Raw genomic sequence first — 12,091 nt, forward strand, 5'->3', positions numbered from 1 at the left:
CATCCCTACTTTTCAGATTTTGGTTTGTGCAGGAAATTTTAAACACTGTATTTTTTCTTCCACTTCACAATCATATTTTTGTTTCTGTCCTTTCCATAAAATATTGAAACATTGAAGTATGAGGGTGTAATGTGACCACATCTGAAAACAAAGTTCAAGGGGTCTAAATAGAAAATGTATGTCAATGGTAATTCCTTATTTCCTGACCATAAAAAAGCTTAAATAGAGAAAATCAAAAATTCTGCACAAGAAATTTGACTTTTATGCTAAAACTGTGGTTAAACTAAACTCTGGATCATTCTGCCCCATTTCGAAACAAACACATTCAGACAGTTCACATGATTATAACTTTGATTTGTTTTTTGATACACCAGAAATGCTATTGTTCTTCAGCTTTTACCAAACCAAAGTAAACAGCTGAGACCTAAACATGTGTCGCGAAAATAATTTGCATTTTGATCAGAATTTAAATGAAATCCTTATTTTTTTTAGCAGATATACAATTTCTCAGCACCTTCACAGGTGCAACCAGTGAAAACACTTAAGACAATAAAACCATAGCACAGACTCTTGTGCAGCTGCAATGCCTGCCTTTAAGGATATGTATTGAAACATGAGTGTGACAGTATTCAATACTGGAACTAGCATCGGTTTAGGACTAATAAAAAGAGTTAACAAAGGTAGAAATAAAGGAGAGAATGAAGGCAAATATGCTCAGTCTCAAAGGGATTGTAAAGTTTCTATTTAATTCTAAGTGAATGGAGCTGATAACGAGTAGACCACTCTTAAACATGAAAGACCCAAAGTGACAAATTCAAAAACGGCCCTTTTGTTGCACCCTAAAGATTTGAGACTTTAAACAAAAGATTTTAAATAGTTTGTCCTAAATCTAAGCCATAATATGTTTTTGCCTAAATACCTGGCAACAATTCAGGCAACAGATTTATTACACCTACAAGCCCAAAGCCTTTCAAATTTAATTCCTCTTTATTGTTTAAAATATAAATTCTTACATGTACAGAAACAAAGAGGCAGTGTTTGTCTGGAGGTAGTGTGGGGGGTAAAAACCCCAGTTTTTCTGGAGACACTAAGACCTGTAGACACCATTTTATCGCTAGTTATTGAAGCAGGGAGTCATTATTCGACTGAGCTTTAATAACTTTATATATGTGGTTTGTAACTTTTAAAATAGGTTGTTTTGTGCATTTAGTCTTTATATCTTCCCTTTGAAAATGCTCATTGTTATTGACATTTTATGTTTAAAGATGTGCCTAAAAGCTTCCATCCCACCCTCACCCTGACAGTTGGATTCAGCACTGTAGGCATACATATTGTGCAGATAGGAGTCTTGTGATTAGTGGTGTAATTTGGAAGCACACTTTATGAAATAAATCCCTTTTGAAAAGGTTTTGTGGGGTAAGTTCATTGGAGAGAAAACAATTAAGCTAAGCTGCTAAGAATTCCTGCAAATTCTACAGTTCCTGCAGCATCATTTGATCTTTTCTTTCTGTCAGCTCATTTATAATGACAAAAAAGTAACCATTAACCAAAATGGTGAGCTCTTGCTTCTTTATCAGTAACTATTACAACATTACATGAATTTCTCTGTTTCATGTCCAGCAAAAACAAATAAAATATCCTTACGGTGTAAGCAATCCAATTCCACCGCCAATCACTAGAGAGTGCTGTAGAGCTGAATCAGATAGATCACCTTGCTCTGTGTTGCTGTTTATATGAGGGCGGTGTGAATGTTTAAGTTAGAGATTTAACATGTACAAGCTTGGCTGAGTTTTCAGTATTATAGCAAACATAACATATATTTCTTTTACCAACTAGAGAAAGTTTTTTTTTCTGACGTGTGTTTGTACATCATTACTTTCTCCAGTGAGTGCTAATTTGTTGGTGCATTTTCTGTAAGCTAATAGTATGTAAATGTGTTACATGTGCATCATGCTCCATTTATCTTGCTCTTTCTTTTTTCTTCATTTATTACAATGGCAACCTAAAATGTTGTTTCATAGGATGTGCTGTAATGGTTTTGGTAAAGATTTTCTTTTGTAGGAAAAAGGTAAATAAATTCTTAATAAATCCCAATGGCTGCTTATTGGGGTAAACACACAGGAACACACAAATTAAAGGCAAAATGACAATAAGAGTCACATTAAAAAAAGGAGGTTCTCTTTAAAGAGATCGTTAAAGTAACAACTAACAGTAGGTAATTTACAGTAATTTCAGCAAAAAAATATACAATGAAACAAAATTGTGTTTTTCATGTTCCGAGGATATCGACACAATATGCTGCACTCGTGCTTGTGTGTGCTTGTACTCAAGCTATGTGTGACAAGCCATTTGCCCTAACCCGACACTGTTATGCTCCCACTCAGGAAATAAATGCACCTGATTAGCCAGAAGCTCCTTGTCTTCCTTAAAAAAACAACATAATGCAGAGTCACAGGGTTTATTTGGGCCTGCCTTTTATAGTGAGGGGAACCTGAACCTGGTTACAGGAGTTCGAAAACAGCTCTTGGGAGGGGAGCAGCCACCTGCTACATCTCTTGATACCTAAACAGAACTTTTCCAGCAGCTTGTATTCAGTCTCCATGGAAACCAGCTGTTGTAGTGGCTAAGGGATGGTGATGTTCTCCATGACTTCAATTACTGCATCAGACATTCACCACAGCATCAGCCTATCTTGCTGCAGTACCACCATGTGGCTGCTATCACCTCTTGTATGTCCATTTGGACTTAGACGAGTTACAGTGGAGTTGGTCATAAATCCTGACACGGCACAAAACACCACACGTTCTTACGTGTTGGTGTACATATAGTATGGGTGTGTTCTTGCAGCTATAAACAATCCATCTGAGCAGGAATAAGCAGTGGTGTAGTTACAGGATTTGGGGTCAGGTAGTCAGTGGCAGACAAGGAGTCGTGCAACTGAATATTTACATGGAAACACCAGAAACAGGCAGAGAATTATACTTGGAGACATGAACACATACAGGGCACAAAATTGATGTCATTATAAGGTCAAACGGAATGGATTCAAACAATATCAATGAGAATGTGTTTCTTGACACCACTCAAGTATCACTGCTACATCTCACAATACTAAAATAAAATAAAAAGAAAAGAAAGCCCTGAAAGACAGGTGAATTGGATTTACAGCCAATAGAATTATTATTGCAGTGCTTTTAAATATTCAACACCTCTTTTTCCAAGCTAATGCCATCAACATACTCCAAATTCCCAAAAGTATAGCGTGACCCACCAAATCATAGAGTTTAGGTGTTCAAATCCCTTCCATGAATACAGGGGTATAAAATCCAGCATCTTGACATACAGACTGCTTCTCCAAACATTTGTGAAAGAATAGGTTGCTCTCAGGAGCTCAGTGAATTCCAGCATGGTGCTGTGATAGGATCCCATCTATCGGGTGTGACAGCAGCTCAGCCATAACATGGTAGACCACGTAAAATCCCAAAGCAAGTCCAGTGGAAGCTGAGGTGCACAGTGCCAACTTTCTGTAGAGTCAGCTTCTTTAACCCCCAAACTTGATACAGCCCTTAGATTTGTTAAAAAAGACTGCCTCATAGAATGGGTCTCCATAGCTACGTAGCTGCATCTCAGCCTTTCATCAATAAGGCCCTGTCTACACAACAACAATCAAAAACGGGAAAACGGGATTTTTTTTTTTATCCATTTCTGTTACAGATCTACATGACAATGTTTGAATTATAATCTCCTTTCACACTGCAAGAGTAGACTTCAGTAGACTTCCACCGCCATGCCACTAGCTGGTAGTATGTTCATTGAATCTCAACAACATGCGCAAATCTGCTTACTAAACGGGGGAAGAAAATGAGCACTTGCGCTGTTTCTCAATATGCATACTTGTCTAGTGATGTGTCGGTTGGGCACGAAACATCTCTTAGAACCGGCTCTTTGAAGTGAACGACAGGAGCCGGCTCCTAATTGGGGAGCCGTTTTTTTTCTTTCTCTCTCTCTCTCACATTTTTTCTCTTCAAACTGCACTTGATTGGTCAATATGTGTATTGGAGGGTTGGAGTGTCGGTAGTTATACAAATTAGTTGACTATTTGGAAATGGGTGTGGCCATGCACTGCAACACCATGAGCGAGGCTGCTGTGACCTAGTGGTTCAACAGATTATAAACACAGGATTCACAATACAATTATCTCCGGGCATCTTAGTCCTGCTGCATTTTGCATGTATATTCACGTTATTGTACACAATAAATACATCAGAGCAACAAAAATGTAATGAGCCATTTAGGAGCCAAACAAAGTCAGCTCTTTTGATTGAGCCAAGTCAAATGAACCGGTTCTCTAAAAGGAACCGCAGTTCCAATCTCTAGTGTGCTCGCGTACTTGTGAAAAGTCATCGACGGTTGTCCAAGTTCTGTTTCAATCCTATGTACAAGCAAGTATGCTTGAAATACCCGGATGTATTTCAACTCCGTCCATTTTGTGGTAAATAGAGAATAAAGATTTTATTATTCCCGTCTACGTACATGACAACAAAAACTGAAACATTTTCAAACGGTTACCCTCTGGAGTCTGTCAAAAATTATGCCATTTTCAGAGAAAACATGCAAAGTTGTCATGTAAACCAACAGTAGAAACACAGCTAAACCTTTCCATTTTAACAAGAAAACATCGTGTAAATAGGGCCTCAGTGCAATTCAAAGTATCAGATGCACTGCTGCAAAGCAGGGGTCCTCAACCCCCAGGCCATGAGTACCGGGCTGCTTGGTGCAAAATATGTATAGTGTTTCCATGGTGTTTTCCATGGTGTTTGAGAAAAATCAGAAGCCTTCATGGAAGTGCTTCTGGAGGAATGGTTCTTTCAAGACACCCTTCAGAGTTGAAACTTTTGTAGCTGCAAAAGGTGGATCAACACCATAATTTATGTTCAGGCAATGGCTCTGCTGCTGAAGCTCTGCCCTCAAGCACATTTTATTCTGTGTGCCCCTGTAACAGTTGACCATGTACCCCTTTCTCCACAATAAACAAACCACCGTCCTAACATTAATGACGGTAATCTTTGTCTCTGTCGACAAGTAAAGAATACCCTCCATCACGGTGGATGGAGTCAAAAAAAAACTTGGTGGTTGTTTATTATTTTATTTATGTCTACACCTAATTTAATTTCAAAAGTGGATTTTTGACACCTGCTGTTACAGGTTTCAGTTTTCCTGCATTTCTGTTCCTGCTGTTGACCCTGAGATTGATGTACTCAAACTACGTTTTTAAAAAATATTTAAAGAAGATCAAACCTACTTTGAACGAGGCCCTAGCTTCTTGAAAAGTACCATGAAGAAACAATTTGTAATGTTATTTTGCTTAACGTGTTTAAAAACTGTGTTCAGTGCATGTGACACAATCGGTTCAGCTAAGCTACATATGATTGGCTGCAAGATGCTTCCTATGCTTTGGTGTTTTTAAAAAAAAAGAGTTAATGAATTATTTCAGTGACAAATTTGGAAACTGACTGGGGCACATTCCTAAAACACTTTAGAAACACACGCAGTTCCATACCTGTTAGTCCGGTACGTCTAAGCTCCAATCCTGACTTGAAAACACCTCCAAAAGCCAGTCACTTCACTGGTAAAGACCTGCTGATCAGAAACAGCTCAGCCTGAGGTAAGTTATCATTGAAATCTTCTGGTTTTGACGGTAACACATTAAGGAGGAAAAAACCACACAGGATCCCACTGATCGTCTGTGTTCTCTCAGAGAAAATGAAAGCCCAGGTTTTGTTCCTGTTCTTCCTTCTTGTGGTCGGAGTTCAGTCAATGCCCACCGGTTCTCATGGGGACTCGCCAGGTACAGTGTTGTGTTTAAGGCTTTCTATAAATCATACAGAATTTGAGGGTTTTTATTGAAACTCCTCTAGATGTTTCTTCTAACTTGTGTTGTGTACCTCGATATTTCAGTTATTCCAGAGGATGTGGCCCTCGCAGAACTGAGAGGGGAACAGAGAGAAGTCAAACCAGGTCCACCTGAACCATTTACTCAGAGTATTCATGACTCTTAGAATTCATTGTGAGTGTTTGCATATTCTTAACTGTGTGCAAAATAATCATATTCTTTCACTTTCATTTTCTTTCACCATAAAAAGGGATTTTCTCCCTTTCAGATTTCTTTGATTTTCTGTTAATGTTTCAGGTCATTAAACAGGTATACAAATAGGACAAAGATAACCTGAGTTGCCTTTGTCTAAAAAAGATTATATCAGTCATTAAGGGCTATACAAACCATTCTGGTCCTATGTGAAAAACAAGAGCCAAAATATAATAACTGCAGCAACAGCTACCATCAACATGCGAAAACTAGCAATGAGTCTTTTTCATTGCTGTGAGGAAATTTCAGGTCCACCCTTCGTTGCAGATTTGTTTTAATTAAGCCATACTGGATGATTTTCGGTTATTAATAGTATGTTTGATTTTATGATGCAGCATCAATAAAAGATTTAAGTCCAGACGTTGCCTATTGACTCCAAAACCTTCGGCTTGTTTTTTTTTTTTTTTGAGCCAGTCAGACATGGACTCTCTGCTCTGCTTTAGATCATTGTCCTGCTGCTTAACACAGCAGAGTTCACTAATCCATCAATTACGGAAAGTCTTCCAAGTCCTGAAGAAGCTACCACCACACTACCACCACCATGCTTGACTTTCAGTATGATGGTGTGTTAACTCTTGGGGATAACCGAAATAGTTTTGTTTTTTTTGGCCAAAGTGATTCAGTGTTCTTTTTGGTCAGCAGAGGTTTTGGGTCTAGAACTCTCAAATGGATGCTACTTTTGCCCAGTCTTTGTTTCTTACAGTTGAATCATGAACACAGACCTTAACAGAGGCCAGTGAACCCTGCAGTACTTTAGATGTTGTTCTGGGTTTTTTAGTGACTTCCTGTATGAATTGTAGATAGGACTGCAGCACAACCCCAACTGCAATAAGGTTGGAACTTTGTGTAAAACGTAAATAAAAACAGTATCCTATGATTTGCAAATCCTGTTCAACCTATATGCAGTTGCATACTCTACGAAGACAAGATAGTTAATGTTCAAACTGATAAACTTTATTGGGTTTTTTTTGCAAATATTTATTCATTTTGAATTTGATGGTTGCAACGTGTTCCAAAAAAGTTGGGATAGTGGCATGTTTACTACTGTCTTTCCTTTCAACAACACTCAGTAAGCATTTGGGAACTGAGGACACTAATTGTTGAAGCTTTGCAGGTGTAATTCTTTTCTATTGCTAAATGTTCAGTTGTTCAACAGTCCAGGGTCTCCGTTGTGTTTTGCGATTCATTTTCTCACAATTTAAATGTGAGGAACACACATTTTCAATTGGAGAAAGGTCTAGATTCCAGTCTAGTTCCCACACTTTTTTACTATGAAGCCACGCTGTTGTAACACGTGCAGAATGTGGCCTGGCATTTTCTTGCTGAAATAAACAAGGACGTCCCTGAAAAAGATGTTGCTTGGATGGCAGCATATGTTGCTTAAAAATCTGTATGCACCCTTCAGCATTAATGGTGCCTTCACAGATGTGCAAGTTACCCATGCCATGGGCACCGACACCCCCCCCATACCATCACAGATGCTGGCTTCTGAACTTTGCCCTGATGGCCCTTTTCCTCTTTGGCGCTGGGGACATGATGTCCACGAGTTCCAAAAACAATTTGAAATGTGGACTTGTCAGACCACAGCACACTTTTCCACTCTGCATCAGTCCATCCAAGATGAGCTCGGGCGTTTCTGGGTATTGTTGATATACGGCTTTCACTTTACATGGTAGAGTTTTAACTTGTAATTTTAGATGTAGTGACAAACTGTGTTAACTAAAACTGGTACTCTCAAGTGCTCCTGAGCCCACGTGGTGATATCCGTTACAGAATGATGTCGGTTTTTAATGCGCACCTCCTGAGGGGTCGAAGGTCACGGGCATTTAATTTTGGTTTTCAACCGTGCCGCTTACGCACAGAAATTTCTCCAAATTTTTCTGAATCTTTAGATGATATTATGGACTGTAAATGATGAAATCCATAAATTCCTTGCAATTGGATGTTATGAAACGTTGTTCTTAAACTACTGGATTATTTGCTCATGCAGTTGTTGACAAAACGGTGAAACTCGTCCAATCCTTGCTTGTGAACAACGAGCAAGTTTCTTGCTTTTAGATTATTTACTGAACCAGACAGTTCCATAATGGTTTGTAATTTCTAACTTTAAATGCAATCTGTAGTTTTTAAATGTGTTATGGTTTTGCTGGTTTTGTTTGTTCTGTTTATAATTCTGTATTATTTTCTTTTTGTTGCAGGAGCATAAGAAAATGGAAAAAAAGCGGAAAGAAAACATTTATCTTAACATTTTTGCACCTAATTTTCAGCAGAAGCACTATGAAAGCAAACATTTGTTGAGGTTCAGATTGTATCTGAAAAAGATGTACATGTTTCCTTTTAAGCTTAATTTATCACAGCTCTAACTTATAAAGTACGCAAACATTGTCATATGACATGCTCCCAACCAAATCACATTGTGCTTCTTAAAAACCTAATTAGAAATAAAAAGTTAACCTGAAACCGCCTGCTTCTGATTCATAAAAGAGAAATAGAGGACAGGAGCTTTCAAATGCTCCAGAAAGAATGATTTGTATTTTTTTTGTTTTTCGTTTTGTTAAAAGTAAACCCTAAATCACTCTTAAGTCTGGATTATTTGAATTTTAAATTGTCTCAAAAATAACAAAGAAATATATTAAACATTGCATAGCCAAATTATACACACAATGTAACACCTACCAACATTAGAGAATCCAGCTCACTAAATTCTTTCAAAGAAAGACTTAAGACACATTTTATGAATAATTTAGTATCTTTTGTCTTTTAAATGAATCACTGTTGTAATCATGTATTCTTGTAATTTTATCACTGCTCCGGTTTTTAATGGTTTCATTACACAACGCTTCCATATTGCTCCTGTTTATTGTAAATTTAACATATTAACTGATGTGTTTGATGTCATGTAAAGCACTTTCAGTTATAATTGTATGTGTGAAAGGTGGCACATGAATAAAATTTGATCACTCACATATCGTAATGTTTGGGTTACACTACATATGCACAAAGAAGGGAAAATGTCAAAATCAAACACATTTTAAATTCAGACATAGACAACCTGAACAAATACAAAATACACATCCTTTATTGAGGGGAAAAAAGCTATCTTAACTAACCTGGTCCAAAATAAAAAAGTAACCATGTACCATTTACATTTTTTTAATAGCTGAGTTGAATTTCCAAGCCACACCAAGCTCTGATTAATACATACCTGTAGCATCCAGGAATCAGTTCAGCAGAACCTGCCTGACAACATGAATTATGCTCAAACATCTTAAAATGCCTTTTTTTACGCTTTTTTGGATGCCAGTGAACCACACTGAGAGCTATTATCCACAAACGGAGGAAATAAGGAACAGTCATGAACGTTCCCAGGAGGCGTAGGTTGACCAAAAGTACTTCAAAAGCGAATCAACGACTCATCCAGGAGGTCACAAAAGAATAATATTTAAACAACTGCAGGTGTCACTTGCCTCAGTTAGGGTCAGTGTTCAAGTTTCAACAATAATGAGACTGGGCAAAAATGGCATCAATAGGACAGTTTATGGCCAAAACCAGTGCTGACCATAAAAAACATAAAGGCCCATTTCACATGTACCAAGACAAATCTCGATGATTCCCAAGACTTATGGGAAAGTATTCTGTGGACACAAGAAAAAAAAGTCAAACAAATCTGGTGTAAGACTAACATAGTAGCATTACAGATGGAGAACATTAAATGTACTAGTAGTGTGGATGGTCTGGGAAGCTCTGCTGATCCAGGACATAGACGACTTGGATAGACTGAAGTATGGATTCTCTTCACAAACACAAAGTCCTGAAGGAGAATTTATGACAATAAGAAAGAAAAAAATTAAAAACATAACAAATCTAGGCAAATACTTTTTCACATCACTGTATGCGCATAAATGTTACTGAGCAATAACTTAATATTTTCCTTTAAAAACTAAATTAATGTGTCAATAATATATTTATCCTATAGCAAATTACACAATTAAGAGACCCACTGACTGGATTAAAATGCATCTGATATATATATATATATATATATATATATATATATATATATATATATATATACACAGGTCCTTCTCAAAATATTAGCATATTGTGATAAAGTTCATTATTTTCCATAATGTAATGATGAAAATTTAACATTCATATATTTTAGATTCATTGCACACTAACTGAAATATTTCAGGTCTTTTATTGTCTTAATACGGATGATTTTGGCATACAGCTCATGAAAACCCAAAATTCCTATCTCACAAAATTAGCATATTTCATCCGACCAATAAAAGAAAAGTGTTTTTAATACAAAAAACGTTAATCTTCAAATAATCATGTACAGTTATGCACTCAATACTTGGTCGGGAATCCTTTTGCAGAAATGACTGCTTCAATGCGGCGTGGCATGGAGGCAATCAGCCTGTGGCACTGCTGAGGTCTTATGGAGGCCCAGGATGCTTCGATAGCGGCCTTTAGCTCATCCAGAGTGTTGGGTCTTGAGTCTCTCAACGTTCTCTTCACAATATCCCACAGATTCTCTATGGGGTTCAGGTCAGGAGAGTTGGCAGGCCAATTGAGCACAGTGATACCATGGTCAGTAAACCATTTACCAGTGGTTTTAGCACTGTGAGCAGGTGCCAGGTCGTGCTGAAAAATGAAATCTTCATCTCCATAAAGCTTTTCAGCAGATGGAAGCATGAAGTGCTCCAAAATCTCCTGATAGCTAGCTGCATTGACCCTGCCCTTGATAAAACACAGTGGACCAACACCAGCAGCTGACACGGCACCCCAGACCATCACTGACTGTGGGTACTTGACACTGGACTTCTGGCATTTTGGCATTTCCTTCTCCCCAGTCTTCCTCCAGACTCTGGCACCTTGATTTCCGAATGACATGCAGAATTTGCTTTCATCCGAAAAAAGTACTTTGGACCACTGAGCTACAGTCCAGTGCTGCTTCTCTGTAGCCCAGGTCAGGCGCTTCTGCCGCTGTTTCTGGTTCAAAAGTGGCTTGACCTGGGGAATGCGGCACCTGTAGCCCATTTCCTGCACACGTCTGTGCACAGTGGCTCTGGATGTTTCTACTCCAGACTCAGTCCACTGCTTCTGCAGGTCCCCCAAGGTCTGGAATCGGCCCTTCTCCACAATCTTCCTCAGGGCCCGGTCACCTCTTCTCGTTGTGCAGCGTTTTCTGCCACACTTTTTCCTTCCCACAGACTTCCCACCCCACTGAGGTGCCTTGATACAGCACTCTGGGAACAGCCTATTCGTTCAGAAATTTCTTTCTGTGTCTTACCCTCTTGCTTGAGGGTGTCAATAGTGGCCTTCTGGACAGCAGTCAGGTCGGCAGTCTTACCCATGATTGGGGTTTTGAGTGATGAACCAGGCTGGGAGTTTTAAAGGCCTCAGGAATCTTTTGCAGGTGTTTAGAGTTAACTCGTTGATTCAGAAGATTAGGTTCATAGCTCGTTTAGAGACCCTTTTAATGATATGCTAATTTTGTGAGATAGGAATTTTGGATTTTCATGAGCTGTATGCCAAAATCATCCGTATTAAGACAATAAAAGACCTGAAATATTTCAGTTAGTGTGCAATGAATCTAAAATATATGAATGTTAAATTTTCATCATGACATTATGGAAAATAATGAACTTTATCACAATATGCTAATATTTTGAGAAGGACCTGTATATGTATATACTGGTGCCACTGGTGCCCTGTGCTCTTCACAGATGAAGACACCGTGGAGAACGATCTGCTGCCTGCAACATCCTTCAGCATGACTGGTTTGGCAGTGGGTCAGTAATGGTGTGTGGTGGCATTTTTTTGGAGGGCCGCACAGCCCTCCATGTGCTCGCCAGAGGTAGCCTGACTGCCATTAGGTACCGAGATGAGATCCTCAGACCCCTTGTGAGACCATATGCTGGTGCGGTAGGCCCTGGG

At 38.6% G+C, this 12,091-nt stretch overlaps 1 long non-coding RNA gene across 1 annotated transcript; it reads left to right on the forward strand.

Annotated features, from left to right (window-relative positions):
• The first annotated feature begins 5,553 nt into the window (after nt 1-5,553).
• On the forward strand, nt 5,554-9,109 carry LOC124859421. Its single transcript, XR_007036088.1, has 4 exons — nt 5,554-5,665; nt 5,759-5,848; nt 5,959-6,067; nt 8,344-9,109. It is a non-coding gene; the product is annotated as an uncharacterized LOC124859421 (long non-coding RNA).
• The last annotated feature ends 2,982 nt before the right edge of the window (nt 9,110-12,091 follow it).

The sequence above is a fragment of the Girardinichthys multiradiatus genome, chromosome 22 (assembly GCF_021462225.1).
Source record: "Girardinichthys multiradiatus isolate DD_20200921_A chromosome 22, DD_fGirMul_XY1, whole genome shotgun sequence".
Lineage (NCBI taxonomy): Eukaryota > Metazoa > Chordata > Actinopteri > Cyprinodontiformes > Goodeidae > Girardinichthys > Girardinichthys multiradiatus.